The sequence below is a fragment of the Bos indicus genome, chromosome 23 (genome assembly GCF_029378745.1).
Source record: "Bos indicus isolate NIAB-ARS_2022 breed Sahiwal x Tharparkar chromosome 23, NIAB-ARS_B.indTharparkar_mat_pri_1.0, whole genome shotgun sequence".
Classification (NCBI taxonomy): Eukaryota; Metazoa; Chordata; class Mammalia; order Artiodactyla; family Bovidae; genus Bos; species Bos indicus.
Window position 1 is genome coordinate 52,900,475 of NC_091782.1, and position 18,334 is coordinate 52,918,808.

Here is an 18,334-nt window from a genome sequence, read left to right on the forward strand (position 1 = left end):
CCCGCCGCCCCTCCGCCTCGCGCGGCGCGCCGGGAAGCGGAGTCCGCGGTAGCCCGCCCGGCCGCCGCCGCCGCCGGCTCGCACGGCCCGACGGGAAATGTAGTCCGCGACCGCTCGGCGGGCTGAGGAGCGCTCCTTTCCGGCCGGCGCGGGCAGCGGCTCGCACGGCCTGCCGGGAAACGTAGTCCGCGGCCTCTCGGCGGGTTTGCGGCGCGTCCCATTCCGGTGGGCGCCGCGGGAGGTCGGCAGGTTGCGCATGCGCAAACCCACCTGCGGGCCGGAGCGGTGGGGCACGCGCCGCGGCGGCGCAAGGGGCGTGGCTTTGCGCGCGGTAGGGGGCGGGGCGGGGGCGGAGTCGGAGGGCGGGGAAATGCGGGTTACGGTGGACGCGGGCGGGACGCTGGGCAGGGACTGTCTCAGGGAGTCCGAAGGGCCACACACAGCGGCGGCCGGAGACACACGTCTAGCACCGTTCTCCCCAGACTGTTGGCCTTTTACCCCAAACGCGTGGTGTCTCACGGCCGCTTCGTGGTTAAACGTTAGGAACGCGCGAGCATCTCCTGGCGCCGGCGGACGAGCGACGTCGGGTTGGAACCCGCTCGTCTCTGGCCTGCGGGCGAGGGGATGGCCTTCTCTGAGCCGCGTTCCTGCTCTTCTGAAACTAATTAAAAAACGTGTCACAAACCTGACTTTTTGGTATTTAGAGAAAGGAAACACAGGTGGCATGAAAACAAATTAAACATTTTTAGGGGAGAATTGACTTTCCTAAAAGCTGACAAGACTGGAATTTCTAATTCATCTGCATAAGAACTGCTTCAAACTTAACCGAAAGGCAACCACCTAAGGAACGTATGAGCCCCTTCTTGTGCAATGATTTTACGAAAAGGAATGGATCACAGAGAACTTGCTCTATCGCCCAGCCGTGTCCAGTGAGTCAGTTCTTTGCATCAGTTGGGCAAAGCGTTGGAGCTTCAGCATCAGTCCTTCCAATGAGTATTCAGGACAGATTTCCTTTTAGACTGATTAGTTGGATCTCCTTGCAGTCCAAGGAACTCTCAGGAGTCTTCTCCAGCACCACAGAGAACTAGCATTATATAAAAGATGGTATAAAAAAGAACAGCAAAGGAAATATTTTTTCAGTTGATACTGGATTTAAAGTATGTGTTGCAACCTCCCTGCAATTGTAAAGAGGACCGAAATCCGATTTTCTGATTAGAAGAGGTAAGCAAAAATGAGAAAGAATCTTTACCCTTTGGCCGTCATACAGTTTGAAATGTAGGATCGTGAACTTTTATATAACCTTTTAATTATTACCCAGAGCAAATAGCCCCTGAACTTCACAAAAGCAGGTGGTTTGAGAAGAGGTTTTCAGAGCCTAGAGAGAAATTTCCTCATTCCACCTTAGGTTTTATTAGCTGGGCCCTTCGAATTTAACCAACAGAAGGCAGATCAAAAAGAGAAAAACGGGCCTGTGAGCATGCACAGGTCTCATACACAGGGAGTACCTAGTGGTGACCGGGGGCTTGGGTGGGAGCTTAGCAGCAAACGCAGCACACCTGAAGGAAAGAGAGGACAAGGGAGAGGGCCTTGCGTTTCTAGGGAGCAGACAGCTAAGGCACATGTATGGGGACCCACGGGAGACACACTTAGTGTATTGAAAAGCAGGGACATCACTTTGCCAACACAGGTCCGTCTAGTCAAAGCTGTGGTTTTTCCAGTAGTCATATACGATTATGAAAATTGGACTATAAAGAAGGCTGAGCACTGGAGAATCGATCCTTTCTTCTGTGGTGTTGGAGAAGACTCTTCAGAGTCCCTTGGACTGCAAGGAGATCAAACCAGCCCATCCTAAAGTTAATCAACCCTGAATATTAACTGGAAGGACTGATGCTGAAACTGAAGCTCCAGTACTTTGGCCATCTAATATGAGTGGCCAGCCAAATCATTGGAAAAGACTCTGATGCTGGGAAGGATTGAGGGCAGGAAGAGAAGAGGGCAGTAGCGGATGAGATGGTTGGAGGGCATCACCGACTTAATGGACATGAGTCTGAGCAAACTCCGGGGATAGTGAAGGACAGGGAAGCCTGGCGTGCTGCAGTCCATGGGGTCATAGAGAGTCAGACACGACTGAGCACCTGAACAACAACAGATGGGAGACAAGAACCAGTTACGTACGTTATATAGCTTTCTCTGGTGCCGCCTCTGGGCCCATGAGGGCCCAGGGTTCCCTCCAGCGATTGTCCTGGTAGATGGGATGGGGGACACCTTTGCAAATTTATGTCCTGCTCTTAGGAAGTAAGGGGAGAGCGGAGAGCTTTTCTTGTATCAGCTTAATTACCTTCAGCTCAGTATAATCTGTGGACTTCCTGGTGGCCTGGTGGTAAAGAATATGCCTGATGATACAAAAGACTCGGGTTCAATCATTGGGTCAGGAAGATCCCCTGGAGAAGGAAACTGCAAACCACTCCAGTGTTCTTGCCTAGGAAATCCCATGGGCACAGGAGCCTGGTGGGCTGCAGTCCGTGGGGTCCCAGAAAGAGTCAGACAGGACTGAATGACTGAACAGTAACAGTGCAGTCCTCAGGCCAGAGTGACAGTTGGGTGTGGCATGTTCTGCTCCTGGTCAGGTTCTGGGGCTGCCCTCAAAATGAGTTTTGAAGGAACGTATTTCTAAATATGGAAACATAGTACACTACGATGATTTTAAACATTTGTAGAAATAAATGGACACATGGTCACCTTTAACACAAAATATTTTGAAATAGTAACAACAAACCAGGCAACATCTGTGAAGCTTCTTGAATCTTTTAATAAATGTAAAGCTTAAAACTTAATTTTTTTAAAACTAATACACACTTATTGTGAAAAATCTACTCATTCTCACTGTTAATATTTTAACACCCTCTTCCAGTCTTTTAAAATGCATTTGAAGACTCTGCTGTGTATATACATATAAATGTAATTCTGTATCTGCCTTTCTTGTTACCTAATATATATTTTCAAAAGTTTTTACTGTAATGGAAAGCATTTATTGTGTAATACTGAATAAAAGTTAGAAGATACAAAGCTATATAGTATAGTCCTATCTTATTACTATACAAGCGCTTTGTTCACATATTTGTATATATAAATATTTAAAAGAAAAAGAAAAAGAAAAAGTAGAGAAGACAAAACTCTCCGTATCTCCACGTGTACATGTAGTTTACTCCTGTGGTCTCATCCATGAATAAAATCGAGCCACTTGGATGGAATGCGAGGTGAAAATGCACGGACTTGCCCTTGAATCTGGGCTTGAGTGGGGCGTGGTGTGACCTTGGGCAAGCTGCTGCCCTTCGCAGGCTCAGCTTCCAGACCTGAGGGCGTTCGGCAACGCCTCGCAGGCCGTTGTGAGCGGTCAGCCATCCTAGGAATGTAAAGGTGTTTAGTACCTCGCTGGTCACCCGCTAAGCCCTCTGTGACTCTGTTTTCCTGAACCCTAGCTCATTCTGTCTGAAGTTCAAAGTTTTCTCCACTAGATGGTGGTACCAGAAAAATAAAATGAATAAACCATACCAGCTTCCCTATCCAGATTTAAACTTTCTTTTTTTTTTTTTTTTTGATCACTGATATTGTATAGAAGACATAATGTAAGAAGACATAATGTAGTTAATCAAAGCTGACTTCTTTATAGTAGAACTGGAAGAGACCTTATCCATGAAATTTCAATTTTAAAAATTATTATTTCAAGCCTGAGATAATAATTTTGAATAGTTTTTAAAGATGTAATACCTTAAGAGTAAGACTCAGATAACCCTAGTTATGCAAATGATAAACCATTGGTAGAAGAAAGACTCAAAGAGGAAGAAAAAAGACTTTTTGAGCTAGAACAAAGGGCCATTTAAGAATTCCATCTCATGGCCAACTGGCACATGAAAAGATGCTCAACATTGCTAATTAATAGAGAATGCAAATCAAAACCACAATAAGGCACGATCTCACACCATCAGAATGGCCGTACTACAGAAGTCTACAAACGACAAATGCTATAGAGGGTATAAAGAAAAAGGAACCCTCCTACACTGTTGGTGGTCATGCAAGTTGGTGCAGCAACTATGAAAAACAGTTAAGGAGGTTTCTCAAAAGCTAAAAATAGAGTTCCCATGTGATCCAGAAATCCTATTCCTAGGCATATATCCAGGCAAAACTATAATTCAAAAAGATACACATACCCCTATGTTCACAGCACGATTCACAATAGCCAAGACATGAAAACAATCTAAATGGTCAATGACAGGTGAATAAAGATATGGTGCACATATACAATGGAATATTACTCAGCCATAAAAAAGAATGAGATAATGTTATACAGCACCACAGATGGACCTGGAGATGATCATAGTAAGTAAGACAAAAGAGAAAGATAAATATCATGTGGTATCACTTATATGTGGAATCTAAAATATGACACAAGCGAATTTATACAAAATAGACTCACAGACATAAAGAACAGACTTGTGATTGACAAGGGGGAGGAGACCTGGGGAAGGCAGGGATTGGGAGTTTGAGATTAGCAGACACAAACTACTGTATGCTGCTGCTGCTGCTAAGTCACGTCAGTCGTGTCCGACTCTGTGCGACCCCATAGACGGCAGCCCACCAGGCTCCTCCGTCCCCGGGACTCTCCAGGCAAGAACACTGGAGTGGGTTGCCATTTCCTTCTCCAATGCATGAAAGTGAAAAGTGAAAGTGAAGTCGCTCGGTCGTGTCCGACTCTTAGCGGCACCATGGACTATAGCCTACCAGGCTCCTCCGTCCATGGGATTTCCCAGGCAAGAGTACTGGAGTGGAGTGCCATTGCCTTCACCAAATAAGTGTAAATCCTGTTATAAGACTGTAGTGAATGAGATCAACGTAGAGCAATAAACCCAGGGCTTGAACGTCCTCCGTCAGTTCCTCCCGCTGTTGTGTTTTCAGCGGCCTTGGCGTTCTCTCTCTGTCCTCCGGCCCCAGAACCACGGTGGGCCGACGGTCGTGTGCGTGGCTCAGCTCTCAGACCAGCCGTCTGTTCAGTGGCCACAAGGAAAGTCTCAATGTGGCTGCGAATGCTGCCGGGTAAGGAGCCGCCAGTACTGTCGAGCCTCGGGCATCATCTTGCCCCTCACATTCACACCCAAGGTACATTGGACATTCTGAGCTCGGTTAACCCCACTGTGACGCACATCCCCGCCGTCTTTAGTCTGCATCCTAAAAGTCAGCCCCAGGGTCGTCCGTTGTCCTTCCTGCTGCAGGGGTCCTCTCCCCTAAGCTAGCCTCATGCGCCTTTCTTGTCCTGACTTTCCCGTGTCCCCTTCACTCTGCACCGCATCTCTCATCAAGGTTATTCCAATAAACTGTACACTTCTTGCTGCTGCACTGAGACCGTCGAATTGTTCTATTACTGGTCTTACTGGTATAAAAGAAGGGCCTTGACTTTTATTATTTCGTATTTGGCTTTTATTAGTTTTAAGTGATTTTCAGTTGATACTTGTGATACAAAAAGAATATGTCTGAACTTTGAAATCAGTTTCTGGCACTGAGCTTCAAAAATCCTTGGAATTTCCTGAGTGACAGGAGAGCCAATGGGGTGACTCCTGGCGGGTCCCAGGAGAGCTTCAGGACGGGGGCTGGTCACCAGAAAGGCCAGCCACACAGTTCGAGGTTGGAACTGTGGGCCAGCCATCTCCGGGGAGGGCAGGGCCCTGAGCCTGGAGTCTGAAATGGGCCATTCTTGTGGGGCGCTCTGCCCTGACCCATGGGTTCTGATAAAGCACTGGTGTCAAGAGAATTGAACTGTAGGATGATGCCTACTTGGTGTCAGAACAATACCGTGCCTCTTTATTTCCAAAGCATTTATTCTTTTTCTTTCTGAATTGCACTGGTCAGTACTAGTTATTATTACATTGTTGGAGAAAGCAAATCACTTTACCCCATAAAGTGAAGGGTGAATTGACAGAGGCAAAAATCCTACTTCAATCCCTGATTTTTTAAAACTTCCAGTCAAACAGAGAACAGCTGTGTCTTGGTTCCTATTTACCCTCTGGTTCATTGATCGTCCTTGACCCCCCAGGCTGGTCTGGTGCCTTGCCGTCCCTTCTAGCAGACACCCCGTGGTGCTGTAACTGCCCCCTGCGTGTCCGTTTCCACTCCTGCCCTCGACTTCCGTGACACAGGCCCGTGCAGGCCCTGAGCCCGGCCTGTGGTGCGCTGGGTGTGTCTGAACAGAACCGTGAGTGAAAGCCATCAGGCAGGCATCAAGGGCAGGCTTGACCCTCTGCCCCGAGGTTCACATCAGGAGCACTGTTTCTTCCAGAAAGACCATCCAAGTGGGGCTTTTAGTCATGGAAAGATTAGAGGCAGACTTTCAGAGAACCCTTCCATGAAGAAAAAGGGCAGTGTTCGGAGGTGGGCATGAGATGGTCTCCTGGGAGCAGTGGAGAACTGCAGCTGGCAAGAAAGACTGGCTGGCTCTGGGGAGAGCTGGGTTTTTAACTGAAGGGAGAATAGAATGTGGAGGGTGAGCCGTGATGTCTGTTTCCTTCCTGTCTTTTGAACTGAATTTGAAACCCTACAGGAAGAAGACCAGGATGGTTCAGGAGATGATGGGTGTTCTGGCCACGAATCTGGGTTGGAGGACCAGCTGTACTGCGGTGGAAGGAGGCCTCCCCCCTCCCTGCTCTGCCTTGGCCCGGGGCGTGGTGGGCTCCCCATTTGGACCCTGGTGCTCCCACCATGGCCCTAGCAGCACTGCCAGCGCCCAGGGTTCTTCCAGGAGGGTCTTGACAGTGGCCTTCACCCAGCGGGGCAGGAGGGCTGCAGTCCACAGAGCAGCTGGCAGCACATTTCAGTGACCCTTGGAGGATTTCCAGAAATATTAATAAGTAGGGGGTTCACAGGGAGCTGCTAAGTGACTGGTTGGTAAAATGAGGCACGTGTAAAGGAGGATCTCAGAGACGTTGTTAAGAAGGCATTAAAATTACTATGAAGTTCAATAAATGATCCCATCAAAAGTGAGTAAATGACAGAGAAAAAAATGATCCCTGGCTTCTACTTCCACCGCAGGCAAAAATTAATTCAAGATGGACCACAGGCCCACATGTGAAAGCTAGAAGTATGAAGCTTCTACAGGGAAACATGGAAGAATATCCTCATGGCTTTGGGGTATGTGAAAGTTTGTTAGTGATGGCATAAACAGCACTGCTCATTAAAAAATATATATATGAGTGTATATATATATATATATATATATATGTATATATTGAACTTAATTAAATTTTAAAGCATCTGCTTTTCAAAAGACATCTGTGGGAAAATGAAAACATAAGCCATAGCCTGAGAGAAAATATTTGTAATACATATGTCTGCACTGGACTTATTTCCAGAGTATATAAAGAAAATTATTGTAACTCAACAATAAGACAAAATACCCGTTTTTAAATGCACGAAAGGTATAAAAGAATGCTTCACAAAAGAAGGTACATGGATAGAAAGCACGGGAAACATCCACAGTGAAAGGCAGGTTAAAGCTGCAGTGAAATGCTACAGGCCGTCTGCCGTGCCAAGTCGCTTCAGTACTTCTGACTCTGTGTGACCCCATGGACTGTGGCTCACCAGGCTCCTCTGTCAATGGGAGTCCCCAGGCAAGAACACTGGAGTGGGTTGCCATGCCCTCTGCAGGGGATCTTCCTGACCCAGGGATCAAACCACACTCTCTCTAGAATGACTGAAAACTGAAAAGATTGGCCACATTACATACTGTTGAAAACAAAACACAGTTGGAACTCAAGCGTTGCTTGTGCCAACATACAAGGGTAAAATCATTTTGGAAAATCACGTGGCAGGTCTCTTAAAAGGGCAAACATGCCCTTGCCACATAATCCAGTAATTCTGCTCCCAGAGGGTTTACCCAGGAGAGAAGAAAACATGCTCCTGATGTGTCCAGAAAACCGGCTGGACACAGACGGTTAGCACAGCCTCGGTCATAACCACCTCGGACTGGAGACACCGCAGAGGCCCGGCAACAGTGGGATGGAAAACACAGAGTGTGGTTTATTCACACAATGGAATTCTACTTAGTAAAAAAATAAACGTACCTGCATACACAGCAAGACGGACAAGTCTTAGAAACATTGTGCTGAGTAAAATAAGCCAGATGTGAAACAGCGTGTGTGTGTGTATATATAATGACTCCAATCATGTGAAAATGTAGACCAGGCAGAGCTCATCTGTGGTCTAGAAATTGCAGCAGTGTGTGAAGGGATGGGGCTTATCGGTGGCCAGGGCTCGCGGGGTCTCTTGGCTACCACGTTTCTTCACTAGCCAAAAACTGCCTCAGGCCCTGGCCTTTTGGGTAGTGATAGAAATGTGGTGGGCTTCCCTGGTTGCCCAGCTGGTAAAGAATCCACCTGCAATGCAGGAGACCCCAATTTGATTCCTGGGTCAGGAAGATCCCCCGGAGAAGGGATGGAGTACCCACTCCAGGATTCATGAGCTTCCCTGGTGGTTCAAATGGTTAAGAGTCTGTCTGCAATGCGGGAGTCCTGGGTTCGATCCCTGGGTTGGGAGGATCCCCTGCAGGAGGGAAAGGCTACCCACTCCAGTATTCTTGCTTGGCGGGCTACCGTCCGTGGGGCGGCAAAGTGTCAGACGCAACTGAGCGACTAAGGACAGCAGCACAGAGACGTGGAACATATTGACTGAGGAGATGTCGAAACTCACCAGGGCATCCCTGGTGGCTCAGTGGTAAAGAATCTGCCTGCCAATGCAGGAGACACGGGTCTGATGCCTGGTCTGGGAAGATGGCACTTGCCGCAGAGCAACTCAGCCCGTGCCCCACAGCTGCTGAGCCTGTGCTCTAGAGCCTGGGAGCTGCAACCACTGAGCCCACGAGCTGCACCCCCGGAAGCGCGCACGCCTAGAGCCCGTGCTCCGCAGCAAAGGAAGTCACTGCCTGCGCACCACGACTACAGAGTAGCCCCTGCTCGCTGTAACTAGAGAGCCCTTGTGCAGCAAGGAAGACCCAGCACAATCAAAAATAAAAATCCTCATCACCCTGTACCTTTAAAATGGGTGCAGATTGTTTATGTAATTTATATAAGGTTGATTAAACCCCCGCAAGATCCTGTTTCCTGCCCGTGAGGATGACTGCAGTTCACAGAGCCGTCAGTGCCACACGCTGGCAGGGACGCAGAGCAGCCACAACGCCCACAGGCTGCTGGCGGGACGCCGTGGGAAGCCTAAAATGGGCTCTTAGAAAAGCTTGCCGATTTCTTACAAAACCAAACGCGCGTCTGCTCTGCGACCCATCAGTTGCACTCTGAGGTATTTACTCCACGGAAAAGATAACATATGTGTAAAATGTCTTGTAGAAGAGTGTTTATACAAGCTTTATTTGCAATAGCGAAACAAACAAGTAAAGACCAGGATACACTGTAAATCCGCAGGTGATGGATAGACAGACCGTGGTCCTTCGTCCTGTGAAATGCTACAGTGAACTAGAAAAGGAGGGGCTGCAAAAGCACACGGGGTTCCCACAAACGCCATGCTGAGGGGACGAAACCAGCGCAGAGGGCACAGGCAGTGAGCCCCTCGCAAGTTCAAGAGCAGGCAAGTCTAGGGAAGCCGGGTGTTAGAAGTCAGTGTCGCTGAGACAGGAATTGACTGAAAGGGGCCAAACAGGAATGTTACGTGTGCGGGTTGGGATGTGGTCTAACCAGGAACCAAGCACTGTTAACAAATTTCTCCTCAATTAAAAAAAAAAATTCAAGGGGTTTCCATTTCCAGTAACGGCAGCTGGGAAATTCAGATAGACCAGTACAGGCAGCTGCTGAAAACAAGTAATAATGCTGAATACAATGGCTTACAAATCTTCTTAAAAGTACCAGAGACCTGATACAACAGGAGCTTGCTGTTTTAGTTGCTAAGTCGTGTCTGACTCTCTGCACCACCATGGACTGTGGCCCGCCAGGCTCCTGTGTCCATGGGATTCTCCAGGCAAGAATACTGGAGTGGGCTGCCATTTCCTCCCCCAGGGGATCTTCCCGACCCAGGGATTGAACCCACATCTCCTGCATTGGCCGGTGGATTCTTTACCACTGAGCCATCAGGGAAGCATGAAAATAGGAACTATCTGGGAACAATCCGAGGGAAATGCAAATCCAGACAGAGCAGAAGGACCTGAGCACAAGAGGTCCTTCTGCCCCGAGCGCTTTTACCAATTCTGCCAATTCTGAGAGCGTCCGTCATGCGCCCAGGGTCTACCCGAGTTGAGGGCTCACCCTCAAGCAGAGGGGTCTGATAGACCTTGCTCCCCCTTCATGACGCTGGCACCCAGAGGGCAGGAGCCCCGGCAATGCTGAGCAGGAGGCAAATCCAGCCCCACAACCACTGCCCCTAACTATCACACTCATTTTTTCTGGCACTGTTAAATATTCTTCTATGTGTGACTTAATAGAAACATAATGTTCTTTCTTGTGGAAGGACCATAGCTATTCAACCAGCTTGTACTTATGTTCTATCTCAGTGTTTTAAATGTAATAAATAATGTCATCATCGATAACTTCAAAGATATTATTTTGCAGTTCTATTTCCTTTGGGGCAAAAGTCTTAGAAGTGCAATTGTGGATCACAGAGCGTGGCAGAATGGCCTTCCCCCAAGAGGAGAGCAATTCCCACTCCGACCAGAAGTGCAGGGGTGTGCTGCTCTGCGCCCCCAGGCTTCGTGCGCGCTCAGAACGTTTCCCACATGACAGCTGGGACTTGTAACGCCCTTTTACCGTTCTAACAGCTGCCACGGTCCTCATGCACCAAGAAACGCCAATACTTTTGAATATGTGGGATAAAACCTAAAAACCTATTATGAACCATTACATAGTAGCCAGATTTATTTTCTCCCTAAAGATACAACTGTTACCCTTGATAAGAAATAACACACCCCTGAGCATGTGGGGCGTCTTCACCCAGCTCCCCGCCAGCCACCATCACCCTCTCGGCTGCAAAGTTCTCCCGTGGAAAGTTTCTCTCCTCAACCTTACCCTCGGGAAAAGCAGGCCAACGTTTGGTCAGAAGAGCATGGCTTGGGCTTTGCACTTCTGTAATTTCATGCCTCGTTCCTGTCATGAGCTCCTTCTAGCTCTTAAAATTCACTTCTAATTTAGAAGGTAGAAAAGCATCCTCAAGAATGGAAACATAAATATACCCTTCCTCAAATTCCAGCTGGAAAAGATGATGATTCGTGCTGTGCAACAGAGTCTCTAACATTTGGACCTGAACACTCTCACTTTTCCCAGTTGTTTAGAATGGACTCAACAGAAGCGTGAATGCTACCTCACAGCAAGTGTTTTATTTTGTTCTTTCCTTCTTAGGCTTAAAGAATCAACGGGAGGAGATGTTCTTGTGGAACGAGGCAGAACGAGGGGCATGAGGCAGAGAGAATCCTGCGGGGTTGGGTTGGGATTAGAGAACTATAAGGATGAACTCACAGCTCAAGAAAGTTATGCTTCCAGCTCCGTCCACGGAAAAGGACCGGACAGTCCAGTAGCTAAGAGCCCTCTTGCCTTGGTCTTGGTTTCTAAATGCCCTTCTTCCCTGAAACGAACCAGGGCTGCTCTGAGAAATGGCAGATTCTAGAAGAGCAGGAAAAGGACATGGGGAGCTTCGGCGTCTCTTTTTGCCAGAAAGTCAGGAAGTGCCCCCCTAGAACAGCAGGGGTATGTCAAAAGTATTTTGACCAAATCCGGGACAATTTGAGCATCAGAATGAATAGCACAGGGCATGTGTTTTATGTTCAGAAATGATCCTGAAAGGAAGTGTATCAGGATGGGGATGGAAAGCTTCTTAATGAAGAATATCAGTTAACAAGCGTAGAAAATGATGGAATTCAGAAATCACTTCACAGTCAGTGTGGTGATAGCCGATTCATGCAAGAAAGGATACTTAAGTCACAGAGTGATAGATTGTTGTGGAATGGGATACCCGTAAAATCTCACAAGTTGCCTATTAATTGCAAAAGGAAAAGGATAATTTTATTATGGAGAAATCTAGCAGACACTTCCTAAATCAGATCACCAAATTATATGATTACTCACGGTGCAAGCCTCATCACGTACCACCTGTCGAGACATTCTGAGAAAGACGTGCCATCAGTGACGTGGTTTTCATGCCCCGTGGTTTACCTGGTTCAAACTATGAGGAAAGATCCAGCAATTCAAATTGAGAGACATTTTACGAAGAAACTGGTCTAAAGTTAAAAATATAAAAAATATCAATGTCATGAAAGGTTAAAAAAAAACCTTGGTTTTTGTTCTCTGAAAAGATAAAAAGGAGACTGAAAAGACATGTCAACAAAATGTGCTGTGTGATTTTTGGTTGGATCCTGTCTCTTATCTCAGGAGACATATGATAATGTATTCGGGGTAAAGCTTCATGAGGTCTGTAACTCAGAAAAGAGAGAGATGGCAAACATTGAAAATAAAAACCTTGGTGAATCCACGTGCAGGGTGTATGGATATTCACTGTACTATTCACGCAAATCCTCTGTAGGTGGTAGGTTCTAAAAATATAAGTCGGAAGGAATGGAACATTTCTAACGAAAATTATACCAAAGTGCTATGAGCTTCAGAAACGTATTTTTGAATTATGAATGGTATTGAGCCATGTACTTGGCTCCTGTTGAATATCATATATGTTTTCTAAGCAGTAGATTAACTCCATGACTTGTATTTACATTTTACAAGAAAGTTAAAAAAAGATATAATTATGTGGACGAGTTGTACAACCTTTATAGAAGTAATGAACTGGAACATTATTTGGTACTTCTGAGGAGACCAATTTTTAAAGGGCCCTAGATGTATTTTTATCTAGTTTTTTTTCAATCCTCCTATTTTCATTTTTTATTACATGAAATTTAGCTACTTACTCACTGTCACCTGGACATTTTAAGGGTCTAATATCAGCAGGGTTGTAAACAAGTCCGAATGTTCCATCACATCACTGTCCTCCCGGCTCAAAGCGTCCTCTCCCCAAGTAGAAAGTAAGAGATACACATTAGCTTTAAATTTCTGTTAATTTTCTACTAATTATGCAACCCTACACCATGCGGCATTCCTTCCAGGAGAGAAGAGTGAGATCTTGGCTCTTTCCCACCCACCATTCGCTCTTCCTTTCTCTGGCCCGAGATGGCCTGGCAAGCGCAGGGTGTGATTTATGACTCCTCGGGTCCAGCCTAGGTCACCTGGAACAGCCGGCCACCAACTGTTGAGTGGCTCTTTTTTTCCTCTTAACAAGTTTCCCTTTCATTATTTATATTATTGGGTTTTCTACTTTCTAAATTACTTTTTTGAAGTATAATTTGCGCACCCTACATTTCACCCATCATCAGTGGACAATTGAACTACGTGTTAGGAAACACACTGAATTGTTCAAAATGTTTTTTGAACGTTTCCGTCACCTGAGTAGATTTTGCTTACAGTTCATCCTTGTTCCTACTCTCAGCCCGAGGCAACTCGAATCTGCTTCCTGTGTCTACAGATTTGCCTTTTCTGGACATTTCATACAAAAGGGAAGTTTCAGTCTGTCTTTCTGACTCTCTTCACTTAGCACAGTGTAGCCAGGGTTAGTGCTGCATTCACTTCTACTGTTGAGTAGTATTGCATTTGAATGGCTACATGGAGTACTTTTCTCCATTCACTGAATCCGCTGCTGGACACTGGACTGTTTCTAGTTTTTGGCTGCTGTGAATGACACTGCTGAACATTTGCACGCAAGGCTTTGTGTGTTCACGTGTTTTCATTTCTCTTGGGTAGATGCCTGGGAGAAGAATTGTTAGGTCAGATGGAGAATAACTTTAACAAACTGCCAACCTACTTCCTAAGACCTGAATCATTTTGCATTTCCTCCAACATGGGTGTTGAGAGCTCCAGTTATCCCACATCCTCACCAACGTCTTCCTGCATCTGTCTTTTTATTATAGCTCTACTAGTGGGTATGAAATGTTATTTCCTTGTGATTTTAATTTGCATCCCTCTAATGACAGATTTTTGAGCATTTGTGTGTGTGTATTAACTATTATATATTTTCTTTTATAAGATGTCCTTCAAATCTCTTGTCCATTTTTAGAATTGGGTTGTCTTCATATTGTTGATTTGTAAGAGCCTGTGTCAGGATATGAGTCTTTTATCAAATATATGGTTTCACAGTATTTTCTCCAAGTCTGGAGCTTGTTTTTCCATTTTCCAATGGTGTCTGTTGAGGAGCAAATTTTGAATTTTGGTGAGTACAGTGTATCAATTTTTGCTTTCCTGGATCATAGTCAATGATGCTTTTTGAAAGGAAAGTTTAATAGCTGTGTAGATCGCGGGGGGCCTTTCTTTGCATTTTGATATTTATGAAGATGGCTGCACTCCTGTGTGTACACATGCAAGAGCCTTGCTGTTCTGGGGCCTCAGGATGCCGAGCAGGTGCAGGAGCTACCAGCACTGCCCAGGCTGTCTTTGCACCAGCCAGCACACAGAGTCTCTGGCGATGCCTGCCTCGCCGGCTCCCATGACGGCACACTCTCTTGCTGGTCAATGTGCATTGAAAGCAATCGCAATTTCTATGGCTCTGTGGAATGACGTTTTCTAAGGTTGAAGAAAGTGAAAGTGTTAGCTGCTCAGTCGTGTCTGACTCTTTTGTGACCCCTTGGACTGTAGCCCGCCAGGCTCCTCTGTTCATGGAATTCTCCAGGCAAGAATACTGGAGTGGGTTTCCATTCCTTCTCCAGGGGATCTTCCCGACCCAGGGATTGAACCCAGATCTCCCGCGTTGCAGGAGGATTCTTTACCTTAGATTAGTATTTCTATAAAAGATTTGTGGCTCCAAAATAAGAGGCAAATCCAGGGGAAGTGTCTGGAGCTGTCTCTACCTCTCCTGTGAGGTTTTCCACTCGTGCCATCTGTACAGACGCTCGGCTCCTGGACTTTGGGGGGGTGAGGCGGGGAGGCCCCAGCGGGTGTGCCTGCTCTGCCTGTTTGTCTTGGTGGTCAGCATCGTGCCAGGCTGCTTGTGCTCGGCGCTGCTGCTGCTTAACTTCAGAAGACAAGCAGCCTGAGAGCAGTCCTTTCAGTTGACTTTTCCTTTAGGTCAGTTGCTGCTGCTGCTGCTAAGTCGCTTCAGTCATGTCCGACTCTGTGCAACCCCATAGATGGCAGCCCACTAGGCTCCTCTGTTCCTGGGATTCTTCAGGCAAGAACACTGGAGTGGGTTGCCATTTCCTTCTCCAATGCATGAAAGTGAAAAGTGAAAGTGAAGTCACTCAGTCGTGTCCGACTCTTCGAGACCCCATGGACTGCAGCCTACCAGGCTCCTCTGCCCATGGAATTTTCCAGGCAAGAGTACTGGAGTGCGGTGCCATTACTAGGACAGTGAGGCACAGTTAAAAACCTTCTCTCTAGTGAACTCTGGTATTTTGGTCACCTGATGTGAAGAGCTGACTCATTTGAAAAGATCCTGATGTTGGGAAAGATTGAGGGCAGGAGGAGAAGGGGACGACAGAGGATGAGATGGTTGGATGGCATCACTGACTCAATGGACATGAGTTAGAGTAGACTCCAGGAGTTGGTGATGGACAGGGAGGCCTGGTGTGCTGCGGTTCATGGGGTCGCAAAGAGCTGGACACAACTGAGCAACTGAACTGAACTGAACTAGTGATCAATCAACAGATGTGTATTGAATACATATTGTGCATGAAACTGTCTGCCTGTGATAACTTCATGTCTGCGACTGGGACCTCTCCCCTGAAGTCCAGGTTTCTGTCTCACAACTTATGCAATTCAGATATCTAACAGGCCTGTCAAACACGGAGGGCCTGACTCCCCCCAAAGTCACGTCTCCATCACCACCAACCTCAGCTCCCTCCTCCACATGCTCAGGAAAAAACGTGGAGAGTCATCCTTGCCTTCTGGCTTCCTTTCACTCCTCACATCCAATCCATCGTAAATCCCGGTGGATCTAAATGAGTATAAAGTCCTGGATGAGATTCCAACGTGGAAAAGGGACATCAGGGAGGAACTCATGAAGCCTGAATAAAGTATTTGTTTTTGCTGTTGTTTAGTCACTAAGTCATGTGCGACTCTTTGCAGCCTGCCAGGCTCTTCTGTCCGTGGGATCTCCAGGGCAAGAACACTGGAGTGGGTTGCCATGCCCTCCTCCAGGGGATCTTCCTGACGCAGGGATCAAACCTAGGTATCCTGCAATGCAGACAGATTCTTTACCATCTGAGCCACCAGGGAGAGAATGCCATCAAATTAGCCGAAGGCCACTCACCTGGCTTTCTCTGGGTGTGGGGATTTGTCACCTTATCCGTACTTCACAGTTTAATTACTCTGAGGAAACTGATAACCTCAAGTCAGTTCAGTCTTTTCTATTCTGTCACGTAATCTATCTTTCACAAACACAGAATATTGTGAAGTTACTCTGCCTGAAGAGCAAAGTTCTCTGGTCCTAGAGAAATATCCAAAGTTTGGCTTTTAAAAAGATTTTATATAATTTTTATATTCTATTCAAAATGAAAATGTATTCTTATTTAATATGGAAAACACGGATCTGAATTAAAGATAAGAACTTAAATCTTTGAAAAGCAAGAGGCCACTAGAGATGGGTTGGGGTGGAGAGAGGGGGGTCGGCAAAGGCTCTGAAAGACGAAAATGGAAGGACTGTAGGATCACCGGTATCAGTTTTATTTTTTGGGGAATCGAGGTTTTACGCAACTTCAGTAAGTCTAGGAATCCCCTGCTGTTGGGAGCAGGCAGGTGGTTTGTTGGCACTGGATTCCCTTTTCTTGGCTGAAGACGGGGAGAGGCAGAGTGTTGTTTGCAGGGAGAGTTTGTGAAACCTCACTCCTGTTCTTTGTAACTCCCCCGCACGCCTGTGCCTTTGAACTTTCCCTGGAGCTGTAAATAGCTGGAGATGTTGCAAATAATCTTAAGCACTGAGAAGCTTAAAACTGTCTGGTGCTTTTGCTGGCAGAAGCTCTCTCCTATTGTAGTGGGATGTGTTCAAAGTGTAAGGTGGGCCAAAAAGGTGGGCTTCCCACGCTTGAACCCTCCATCTGGGAACGTGCTCGAGATGCCAAGACCGAAAAGGGCGGCAGAGCGGGGCGTGAGATGGCAAAGACAAACGCAGCTCTGTCGTCCTGAGGCTGCTGCCACCGTGACGCGACAAGAAGGTGAAGGTGATATTTCATCCACCGTTGTGGTGCGTCCTCTCCTTACCTGACCTCTGAAATGGAGCCATCGGCTTTGAAAAGCCTGGTGTCTAAAATTAATATTCTTCCCCATCTGACTAAGAAGGCAACAGCTGAGCAACATGAGATCAAGGACCATCTGAGTTTAAACAGGGGCTCAAAGTGGCATTTGAGAGAGAGGCTACTTCCTCCCGGAGTGGACACTTGTCTTTTCAGAAGACTTACTCTGATCGCAAGGCAAGACCTTTACCAGGGGGTTGAGTAGTCTTTCTGAACTCTGCAAACTCCCCTTTATCTGCTGAAACTTGTGCTCGACGCTTGGAGTGGTCTGGACCCCAGCATGTCCTCTTATAAATGGTAATAACTCTATTTTCTTTCTTTCTATGTTGTCTTACATAGCAAGTTTTATCAAACTCCAGGCAGAACTTAATGTTTAATAGTTCTCTGCAAAATTTTTGTATCTTGGACCCAAGCTTTTGTTTTAATGTGCTAATTTTTATGTGGCTTCCTGAGCCAATTTGAGCACCTTCTACAATGATGTATTAGATTTTAGTTATAGTTTGTCTTAGACGTAGCTGTGAAATTCTTATTATAATAACAGATTTTTTCAGGGCAACTTGTAAGAACACTAATGATGGTCTGTAGTATATTTCACAGAGCTCTGGTTGATCCTGTTCACATTTTAGTGTGAATAAGTTTATGGTCTTTCTACGGTTCAGTAGAATTATGTAGAGCATTGGATTTTAAATAATTTAGAATTTCAAAGTATCATTTTATTATACTAAAGGAGTTGAGAAAATGAAAGATGAAGTTTTGTGGGGATAATTACAGAGGATTTCAAATTGAGAAAAAGCAGGAAGAAGCAATTTCCAGAAAATCTCCAACAGGGGGCCTCCGGAGGGAACCAGCCACAAATTTGCATCAGCTCCCCGAAATGGTCAGGAGATGCGTGGATACAGACACCCTTGTGGGGCTTTAGTATCGGAGCAGTAATGAGCCTATTACTTCGTTTGTAAGTAATAGTGTAAGTGTTACTAGTTGTAACACTTGTAAGTGTATCTAGTGTGTGAAATCTTCAGTGAAGTGTAAGTGTATGTA

The 18,334-nt window shown here is 46.3% G+C and overlaps 1 protein-coding gene across 2 annotated transcripts in view; it reads left to right on the forward strand.

The window, feature by feature from the left end:
- The first annotated feature begins 16,948 nt into the window (after nt 1–16,948).
- MYLK4 (myosin light chain kinase family member 4) overlaps nt 16,949–18,334 on the forward strand; it is a 74,021-nt gene continuing 72,635 nt past the window's right edge. The window contains exon 1 of one of the 2 annotated variants that reach the window (XM_019986219.2): nt 16,949–17,593. The gene's annotated coding sequence lies outside the window, so the exon portion shown is untranslated. The remainder of the gene's footprint in view (nt 17,594–18,334) is intronic. The other variant, XM_019986218.2, reaches the window with a different exon arrangement.